Raw genomic sequence first — 12000 nt, 5'->3', positions numbered from 1 at the left:
TTGCAAATTTAGTTAATGTAGTTACGCCGTTTAGGGTGCATTTCTGAGGTTGTCGGACACGGATGGGTAGCATTCCATGTGGAGAGTGACCCCCCCCCCCCGGGTTCTTAGTATCGAATTTCATAAAATTATATTTAAAGATGAATACTCTGGGTCATTTTAAAGGAAATTCAAAACATCGCCTAGAGAGGGCGCTTCATTGTTGGATTTGAATATTGAGATGTTTGCAGAGAATTGGCAAGTGCAAAAAAATGTAATAATAAAATGGCTGTAAATACAAGTCTTTAAGATTTGAACTCTATATAATACTTAATCATATTTAATCCATTTCACATGTTTTGTTAGTAAGAATATAATTTAAAGGCCAAGTCCACCCCAACAAAAACTTTATTTGAATAAAAAGAGAAATATTCATCAAACATAACACTGAAAATTTCATCAAAATCGGATGTAAAATAAGAAAGTTATGACATTTTAAATTTTCGCTTCATTTCACAAAACAGTTATATGCACATCTCGGTCGGTATGCAAATGAGGGAACTGATGACATCACTCACTATTTCTTTTGTATTTTATTATATGAAATATTTAGATTTTCTCGTCATTGTCATGTGAAATGGAGTTTCATTCCTCCCTGAACACGTGGAATTCCATTATTTTAACATTTTGTGCTTCAGGCAAGGAGGTCCTAATCGTCAAACTCGTAAAAATTGAAATATTGTATAATTCAAACAATAGAAAACAAAAGAAATAGTGAGTGACATCATCGACTCTCTCATTTGGATGTAACTGGCTCGTTCATATAACTATTTTGTTAAAAATAAGGGAAACTTTGAAATGTCATAACTTTCTTATTTTACATCCGATTTTGATGAAATTTTCAGCATTGTGCTTGTCTGATTTTTCTCTATTGATTCAAATCAACATTTTTCTGAGGTGGACTTGACCTTTAAGAATAAATATGTAGAGAATCTGTAACCTATCTTGAAGGTGACATTTAACTCTGGTTAGTTCCAGAGTTTTTAATATAGCCATATAAAGTAGGCTACGTCGAAGTTAGGGACGAACCAATAGATACCCGGGGGGGGGGGCTGGAAGTTTTGGTTGATGCAATTTTTCCCCTTTCTTCTTTTTGCACCTTTCATTTGTTTACCAAGTTTTTTTTTTTACTCTGATGGTGAGTCAAGTTTTTTCTGTTCCTCATATAGCTAGTCAAGTTAATATGGCACTTTTTTTACATGCTCAAAACACCATTCGATAGAGACAAGTGAACAATTCTACTCTCCAAGTACAATGTATAAAGTGCATTTTCTAAAACAAGTTTTTGCTTTTTATCATAAAATAACTGAACTGCCGAAGGACATGGGTATATGTTTGGGAGACCATTCACAATACTGGGTCTAAGTCTATGCTCCGGCGACAATTGCTACGCTCTAAATCCCACACTCTAATCGAATGACCAACTTCAACATATACCTAACCTAAAACCCTAGTATTGCACCCTACACCCAGGGGCCACTTACATTGACGAGTGGATACCATGTGCGACCAAAAAACACGTAAATATGATGTCTTTTTCAAGATAGGGCACGTAACGTACGTAACGTGATAAGGCGGTCAAAAACACGAAAAATGATGAAAAGGGGCGTCTATTTCGCTAGGAAAGCTACGTGTCTAGGGTCAAATTTGCGGGGATGATAAAACAAAATTAAAATGTTTTATGAAAGATGTCCTTTTTGCCACAAACATTACGTGTTTAGAGTCCGATTTGTGATGTGTAAAGGTAAAACCGACGGACCCGTGACATAATAAAATATCGCTGTACTTGTTCAGGGGTTCATTTCAAGGACTACTTGCCAAGACAATCGTTTTGTTTCCATTACTTGTTATGGGTAAGGTTTCACACGCCGATACTGGTTAAGGGGTGGGTGCATTTTCAGAATATGGAAAATACGTGTTTAGGGTGCTTTACGAGGCCCCATGGTCGCGCATGGTAGCCACTCGTGCATTTTCAGAATATGGAAAATACGTGTTTAGGGTGCTTTACGAGGCCCCATGGTCGCGCATGGTATCCACTCGTCAATGGAAGTGCCCCCCCCCCCCTGGGACCCTACATCTCAAATAAAATTAAGCCTGGAGCAATTGTCGCAGACGCAAGTGTCGTGTCACCATTTGGACCATTGGGAGCAGTGGGAACTTCAACACAATCCTAGTAATCACTCCATATCTACCTTGGATCTTGGTCTCGGCTTTAATAAAGGGGAATGAAACCTTTGGAACAAATAGGCTTGTGTAGAAACAGAAAAATCAAAGAATAAGAATAAAGAAAGTTTGAGAAAAATCAGACAAATAATGAGAAAGTTATGAGCATTTGAATATTGCAATCACTAATGCTATGGACATCCTCCTATTGTCAATGCGAGAAGGATGTGTGATGTCACTGATGAACAACTTTCCCTTTGGTGGACTATAAAATACCCTCAAAATGTCTCTTTTTGCTTTTTCTTATGATGAAACAAACTCTCTATCCATGATGTATTCTTAAAAAATATGTATTATATGCCCTCATGTAGAAAGAACACATGATCTATGGATAGATGTGACAAAAGAGGCAATTCCAGTGAAATATATACTAAGTATTGGGGAGAGTTGTTCACAAGTGACATCACACATCTTTGTCGCATTGCCAATTTGCTATCTCCATAGCATTAGTAATTGCTATATTCAGATTCTCATAACTTTCTCATTGTTTGTCCGATTTTTCTCAAACTTTCGTTGATCTGTTTCTTTGATTTTTCTGTTTTCACACAAGCTATCTTGTTCCAATGGTTTCATTCTCCTTTAACTATTGGGCAAAGTTGAAAAGTCAAAATTATACACACAACGGTGTAAGCCTGTGCAATATGACATTATATAGTGAGCATTGAGTTTAACTATTGGGCAAAGTGAAATAGTCCAAATTATACACACAACAGTGCATTATGACACTATATAGAGGGCACTGAATTTAACTATTGGGCAAAGTGAAATAGTCCTAACTATACACACAACGGTGTAAGCCTGTGCATTAGTAATGGGGAGAGTTGTTCACAAGTGACATCACACATCTTTGTCGCATTGCCAATTTGCTATCTCCATAGCATTAGTGATTGCAATATTCAGATTCTCAAACTTTTGTTGATCTGTTTCTTTGATTTTTGTTTTCACACAAGCTATTTTGTTCCAATGGTTTCATTCTCCTTTAAGGTTGCCACACACTTTTCGACTGGTCCACGATCTCATTTCTTGGAACAAATCGCATTTTACTCATTTTGTAAAAATTAAAATGAAAGGCATTTTTTACATTTTAGGTTCAAATTAATTGAAAGAATACCGATATTACAATTTCGGTTGATTGCAAGAATACTTATATTACAATTTCGGTTGATTGCAAGACTTTATTAGTAAAAGCGAAATAAAGTTTCAAATCGTATACGACTAGATATTCGATTTTATTCTTATAAGAATGATAGCATACAGATATGAACATGTCATAGGCTATCTAGGTATTCGTACAATTGTTAGGAACATTACACAATAAGATATTCCATTTCTTAATATATAAGCATAGATTCTACTTCGATTCCGAAATCGGGTTGGAGCCCAGTCCTAAGGTGTGAGGTGGCATTTCGTCTCGTCTTTAATACACTGCAAAAACTCTGATGTTGATTTAACACCAGCCCGGAATCTATATCTGTCCACACCAGAGAAATGTTAAACAACACCAGCTTCGTTTTGGTCTAACCCCAGATAGGTGTTTATACAACACCAATTAGTATTAAAACAGCATCGGTTTGATTCCAAACTGGTGTTGTTTCAATACTTCTCTGGTGTGGACATATATAGTTATATATATACAGTAAATAAACACCGGAGTTTTTGCAGTGTAGGTTGTTTGTCCATGCAGTATCGGGTGCGTCTCATTGGCGAGTGGCTAGGGAGACGTTATTTTCTTTTCCTATATTTCGTTCCCGTGATTTACAGAACTCGTTACCTCGAATTGTAACAAGTTCCCTCGACAAATAACTCGACCTCTCCACTTTTATTTGGTTGAAAGTCCGGGGAACGATTCCCTCGACTTACAATTCCTTCCTTCGACTTAATAATAGTTCAGACGTGGCTTCTCAGTTGGAGTAAAATTTGTATTATGTATGGATTAAAATTCCTAAGATATTAAACTTATCACGACCCAGAGGTAGACTGATTTGGTCTGAGGAGGCCCAGTCGGAGAGAAGGTCGGAGTATAGTGCCTGTCTGGACAGAGTTGCTTTGACCTTCGTTCGACCAAGGTAGCTTGGAAAGGGTTTATTTAGAATATCGGAGGAAGGTTTGAGTAAATCTGTCCTGAGACTCCAGACGGGCAACAGTCTACGTCTTGGTCGTGATAAGATAAAAATCTTTTGAATTTAATCCATGCATGATAACAATTGCAAACCGACTAGAAACTTACGTCTGAACGAGGTTAATAATTCGTTCCTCTTCTCTGAAATTAAAGTGATTGGTTAACATCGGTTTGACTTTAAAAAAATCTGAGCTAGAAGGTCACACTTGTCACCTGTGTCTGTGATATGTTACAAAAATGAAGCCCAGAAAAAATTGCATTCGAAAATAATTATTTAGTGCTTCAAAAAACGAAATATAAAGTGACCGGAAACACCATCTTAATTTCATCCTATACACTTATGTGTACTATTTAGGCGTCCATAAGACACCTATTTACAAAATCGGGCTTTGCCTTGTATTAGCTTTTCATTCTCAATAATGGTTGTTTTCAGGGTTTATTAGTTCTAATACATGCACTTGTACACATGTTTCATCTTGGTTTGAGAATTTTTTAAATCGGCTGCTCACAAAGTTAAACAATACCTTTAAACTAATAGAGTTGAAATGGTTTGTCAAGAAAAAATAATCGCATACAAAAGCTGACTTGTGAAAACTTTTAATTTTACAAAGGAAAACAAAAAAATATAGGCCTACAATATAGATATAACAAAACTGACATGCGGAAATAATGTGAAATGAAACAGATATATGTATACAAAGACCAGTTCGTAGTTACTTCATGGACAATTTTGGTCAAATGACCTTTCATTTCTTTCATTATGATAGGCAGATTTTAAAACAAGATATTACATAGCCTTGCCTTACATAGCAGGATGAAGAAATTGAATAGACCAGGTGACTATAGCACACCCACACCAATGAACACTTTATGAAGGTATTTGTTGCATTCCTACTTTGAATGCATATCATAGTATGTTGCACAATATACTTGGCAAACAGTGAAATACCAGTCGTTCGTGGACGAATTGTTGTTTTCTTGTGGATGTAAATGAATACCACTATTCAAAATATATGAATAATCAAGACATCAAAGTTGGTGCTTATCTCATTAGATTTTAAACCACCATGTCACTTTAGTACAAATGACCTTCCTTTGATCATGCGTAGAATCTTTTGATCATGCGCAGAAAGGAACTACGAACTGGCTTATTACAGCAAACTTTGATATCTATAACCATACTATGCAGATTATTAAGTAAATTGATATGTGCTTGAGAAAAATCAGAAACAGGTCTGATGATTTTATGATTACTTCTAAATATTGTAATTGTTTTGTTTGGTCTTTCATTACCCTATAAAACATTCAAATACAAAGATTCAGAATCGGAAATTATAAACGAAGGGTATTTGTTGAAAAGGCAGTACTTATGTTACAATATGTATAAAAACCCTGAATACTTATCAAATTTAAAGTTTCTCTATCGAATTTAATATAAAGCATAATTCTGACAGTAATTATGTTATAAAAAAGAATAAGTAAATATTTTCTCTTTTAGATCAATTTTACTTTTTCTATCAAAAATAAAACTATAGTCTATAATAGTAATCTCTAAAAAGGTGTTTTCCTCAGACTGCATGGCTATTACACAAAGTCAATGAGAAACAACGGACATGTACAAATACCTTGAATGCATACTTATTAAATAAGGCAAAAACCCGGCAAAGTGTATTTACATGTGTACCCGGGGGGACAAATTTATACTGGTGTCACGCACTTATACTTTTTTTCCTTTTCATCTATCAATTACTGAAACCTTTTCATGAACAAAAATCAACAAAGATGAATGTTGTTTATTGATACAAAAAACAGAGTCTGTAATGAAATATTTGATTTATATCAAAGTGAAGTTTTGACAACTGCGTCTGTGATACAAGCAAAATATTGAACAAAGTTGTACTTTTATGACATGAACGAATGCTGGTTTGAGCAAGGGGCAGATGGAACTAAAGTGGTATGGGGATGCACATCTTTGGGAGGTAGAACTAAAGTGGTATGGGAATACACATCTTTGGGAGGTGGAACTAAAGTGGTATGGAAATACACATCTTCGGGAGGTAGAAGTAAAGTGGTATGGGATGCACAGCTTTGGGTGATGGAACTAAATAATATGGGGTGCACATCTTTGGGAGGTGGAACTAAAGTGGTATGGGGGCGGTGCACATCTTTGGGAGGTGGATTAAAGTGGATATGGGGGTGCATATCTTTGGGAGGTGGAACTAAAGTGGTATGGGGGTGCATATCTTTGAGAGGTGGAACTAAAGTGGTATGGGGGTGCATATCTTTGAGAGGTGGAACTAAAGTTGTATGGTGGCGCACATCTTTGGGAGGTGGAACTAAAGTGGTATGGGGTGCACATCTTTGGGAGGTGGAACTAAAGTGGTATGGGGCGCACATCTTGGGGAGGTGGAACTAAAGTGGTATGGGCGGTGCACATCTTGGGGAGGTGGAATGTATGGGGGCGCACATCTTAGGGAGGTGGAACTAAAGTGGTATGGGGATGCACATCTTTGAGAGGTGGAACTAAAGTAGTATGGGGGTGCACATCTTGGGGAGGTAGAATGTATGGGGGCGCACATCTTAGGGAGGTGGAACTAAAGTGGTATGGGGATGCACATCTTTGGGAGGTGGAACTAAAGTGGTATGGGGGCGCACATCTTGGGGAGGTGGAACTTAAGTGGTATGGGCGATGCACCTCTTTAGGAGGTGGAACTAAATAGTATGGGGTGCGCATCTTTGGGAGGTGAAACTAAAGTGGTATGGGGGTGCACATCCTGGGGAGGTGGAAATAAAGTGGTATGGGGGTGCACATCTGGGGGAGGTGGAACTAAAACGGTATGGGGGTGCACATCTTTGGGAGGTGGAACTAAAGTGGTATGGGGAGCACATCTTTGAGAGGTGGAACTAAAGTAGTACGGGGGTGCATATCTTTATGAAGTGGAACTAAAGTGGTATGGGAGTGCGCATCTTTGGGAGGTGGAACTCAAGTGGTATGGGCGATGCACATCTTTGGGAGGTGGAACTTAATTGGTGTGGGCGGTGCACATCTTTGGGAGGTGGAACTAAATAGTATGGGGTGCACATCTTTGGGAGGTAGAACTAAATTGGTATGGGGTGCACATGCATCTTGTAGAGGTGGAACTAAAGTGGTATGGGGTGCACATCTTTGGGAGGTGGAACTAAATAATATGGGGTGCACATCTTTGGGAGGTAGAACTAAATTGGTATGGGGTGCACATCTTTAAGAGGTAGAACTAAATTGGTATGGGGGTGCACATCTTTGGGAGGTGGAACTACAGTGGTATGGGCGGTGCACATCTTTGAGAGGTGGAACTAAAGTTTGAAAAACCATCTGTTGAAAGCAAAAGAAGGGGTACAAATTTCGTTTTGACTGCCAGTGTCGAAACTCCTCTGCCTCAGCGGGATGGCGCACGTGTATCGAATACACAGGTATATTAAGGTTGTCACTATAAGCTAGCACTGATTTGTCGAATGGTCTCTCAGTTGCATATAAAAAAGACACGCTTTTTTTGAGAATTTTCATGTTATGAATGTTGATATTTTGGGGCTAAAAATCCGTTCATGTTTTTGTGTAAAGTATAATCGTTTCCTTGCCTGTTGTAATACCAATGTTTCTTAAGCGGGTTTTTTTTCCAGAATTTTTTTCCAACTAACGGTATTATGTTTTCTCAACATTTTACCTGAATTTATATAAAGGCTCTTTGAAAGCGACCAAGGTGATGGCTTTTTGGAATACAGATTTTACTGAAGCAACAATCACTTTACCATCACTGCGCACTATACACTGCAAAATATGTGGTGTTGACCGGTGTAGAGGACCACACCAGTTATTTTACACCGGTGTTAAATTGACAGCGTTAGTAAATTTAACACATAGGTGTTATTACAACACCTTTCAGGCTTTGGTTGTTACATTTACACTCTTTGGTGTTATGTTCAATCTCTAGGGTATAAATTTAACACCTCAAGGTGTGGTCCTCTATTAACACCAACTGGTGTCAGTTTTAACACCACAGTTTTTACAGTGTATGATATCAAGATGGATTACACATTATTCTCAAAAGCTTTGGTAGTCTTGCAAAAGAAAATTTGCTCAATCTCGATTTTCCCAAGCCAAAATGTCATAATTTAGATACGGTAAGAAGAGAGATGAGATGAGGGCAACATAAGAACTGATGAGAAAGGAAGATACCTCTGATGAATGTTCTTGTTGAATATTATGGTGTTTGCTAATTATACCGGAGGACGTTTCATAAAGCTGTTCGTAAGCTAATAGGGACTTAAGAACGACTGGTGATACTTTCTAGTGGTAAATAGTATTCGCCATTTAATGTTCATTGGTGATTATTTTGCGCGTAAGGAAGTCGTTCTTTATACCGTGTTTACGTGAATGTGATCGGCTTTTGCATCGGCTCGCGGTTCTGAACCGCGAGCAGATGCAGAATCGGCAATTTTCACCACCAAAGTAGTAGGTTCAGAACCGCGAGCCGATGCAGAATCGGGTTTTTACTACGTGTAAACAAAAAGCCGATTCTGCATCGGCAATTGGCGCGCATTTTATTTACTTACCATTATGACGTACTTGTGAGCGGAAGGATCCAGCGTTGTCTCTATTATGACGTATATTGTTGGTGAGCGGATCATTTCAGGTTTTTGCCCCAAAAGCCGATTCGGAACCGCGAGCCGATGCAGCGTGTGCAAGATAAAACCAAAAGCCGATTCTGCATCGGCTTTTGGTTCCGAACCAAAAGCCGATCACATATCACCATTGGCGGCGGAAGCCAAAAATTTTAGGAGGGGACAAGCCGAAATTTTTTGACAAGCAAAAAAAAAAAAAGGTTCTCAACCCAAAAATTTTAGGGGGGACGTAGGAAAATAAAGTGACAAGCAAAAAAAAAAAAAAAAAAAGGTCATCAACGACAAATTTAGGGGGGACCGTCCCCCCCCCCCTCCTCAAATTGAGGGGGGACACGTCCCCCCGCTTCCGCCGCCTATGCATATCACGGTATGTTGCTCGTAACTTACGAACAGCTGTATGAAACACCCACCAGATATGTGAATTTCCCAAGATTGTCTATTATCAATGTCGCACAGTAAATTTCAACGATTTGAAATCAATGCAGATCTGCTCATGCGAATAGTAACCAGCCGATTTTTTTAGTATGCGATAAGGACTAACTTCAAATATGAAGATATTAAAAAGTCAAATTCCAAATTTTAGGATTGTTAAAGTGTGTTACATAGATTTTGCAATAATAAGGAATTTTGGTAAATGAAGGCAAAGAGGACAGAATCACATGATTCATCAACCATAGGACCAATCCATGCAGCGCAGTGCTGAATTTTATTTTCTATGTACCGGGGCCGGGGGGGGGGGGCACTTCCATTCACGAGTGGATACCATGCGCGACCATGGGGTCTCGAAAAACACCCTGAACACGTATTTCCATATTCTGAAAATGCACCCCTTTAAAAAGTATTGGTGTGTGAAACCCTACCCTTAACAAGTATTGGAAACAAAACGACAATTTTGGCAATCTTGGCAAATATTCCCTGAATATACCTGTTGTGTTATTAACAAACCTTAACAATAAGGTAGATGAATTAGAAATGGTATCAAGAAACCAAAACGCTGACGTTCTAGCATTAACAGAGACGTGGCTAAACCCAGATACACCATTATAATTTTTTCCCCCTCCCAAATTATGAAATGTTTTCCGAACCTCGAGTAGGAAAGAAAGGCGGAGGCGTTGCATTATATGTAAAACAATCAATGAAGCCTCGTGCCCTACAAATCGACTCACCTGATAATGTTGAAGCTATGTGGGTAATGATAAGACCAATACGTCTACCTAGACAAATGTCATGTATCATAATGTGTGTCACATATTTTCCTCCCAAGAATCATAATGAGGATGAATATTTGAATCATTACACCACAGTCATTGATGATTTATTAATGCAATATCCTGATGCAGGAATAGCCATTGTTGGTGACACCAATGATTTAAACATTCAACCTTTACTAAGAAATGATCGATTTACTCAGGTTGTTAAACAAGCTACTAGAGGCAACAACATTTTGGATAAAATAATCACAAATTTTGACCAGTTTTACTCACCTGTTTCAATACTCTCACCTCTTGGTCTAAGTGACCACAACTGTGTGCTGTGGCAACACATGAAATCATATAACAGACAATTGTCAAGGGTAGGATAGTTCGTCCATTAAGAAATAGTGGATTGAGGGATTTCGGACAATGGATCACAGGACATTCGTGGGAAGAAGTCTACCAAATGAAAGATCCATCCAAAAAATGTGAGTTATTACTATGCGAAACAATGGCAAACTTAGACCGGTACTTACCAACGAAAGAAGTACGTTTCTACAATGTTGATAAACCATGGATAACTCCATATGTCAAATCATTGATCAGGAGTAGGCAAAAGGCCTTCAAAAAAGGCAACAAAACATTATGGCGCAAGCTCAGAAATAAAGTAATTCGCTCCTTATCTGATGCTAAACGTCATTATTACAGCACCCGTGTTAGTAACCTAAAAACCGACAACCCATCAGCATGGTACAAGCAAATAAAAGTGCTTACCAATAGGAATACTGACCCGGTAAATATCGAAATCCCTGGTACTGATCCCAATCAACTGAATTTGGTAGCGGATGCGATTAACAAGCATTTTGTTTCAATCGCAACTGACATTCCCCTTTTGACAAAGCGTCTTTACCTGCTTTCTTACCATGTCCATGCTCATGTCCTCATGTTCAAATTTATGATGTGTACTTAATTAAAGCTACGGAAATTGCGGACTGGTAAAGCTGGATTAACTCATGATTTACCTCTCAGGATTTTGAAAGAATTTGCATATGAATTGTGTGTACCTTTAACTGATTTGATGAACCTATCATTCCATACAGGAATAGTACCACAACAATGGAAAGCAGCTCAAATAACACCAATTCCGAACTCATTACCGGCAACCATTAACAATCTCAGACCAATCGCATTAACAAGTCAATTTGCAAAAATTGCAGAATCTTTTATAGCCAAATGGCTTCTTCAAGATATCACTGACAAAATTGACTCACGACAATTCGGAAACCGATCTGGTTTTTCGACCACTCATTATCTTGTGAGTTTGCTCCACAAAATGTATGAGAATGGCGAAAAGAGCAAGAGTCTATCCACAATTGTGTGTACCGATTTCACAAAGGCTGTTGATAGGCTGGATCATAACATCCTCGTTATGAAGTTGATCTAACTCAATGTTCGACCTTGTATCATTAAATGGATTATAAGTTTTTTGGAAAATCGTCAACAATGTGTAAAATATCAAGGCACTTTGTCTAATTACTCACCCAATCACGCTGGCGTGCCCCAAGGGACTAAATTAGGCCCTATCCTCTTCCTGATTATGATAAATGATGCTTGTGAAAACACATCAGTCGATTGCTATAAATATGTAGACGATATACTTTGTTGGAATGTCGTAAAGAAAATTATCCTTCTGACTTACAATCTACATTATACAATCTGGATCAGTGGTCCTTGCCCTTAACCACATGAAGTTGGACCCTTCAAAAT

Source organism: Lytechinus variegatus, chromosome 6 (genome assembly GCF_018143015.1).
Source record: "Lytechinus variegatus isolate NC3 chromosome 6, Lvar_3.0, whole genome shotgun sequence".
In the NCBI taxonomy this organism is placed as follows: Eukaryota; Metazoa; Echinodermata; class Echinoidea; order Temnopleuroida; family Toxopneustidae; genus Lytechinus; species Lytechinus variegatus.
Note: the sequence above shows the minus strand (reverse complement) of the source record.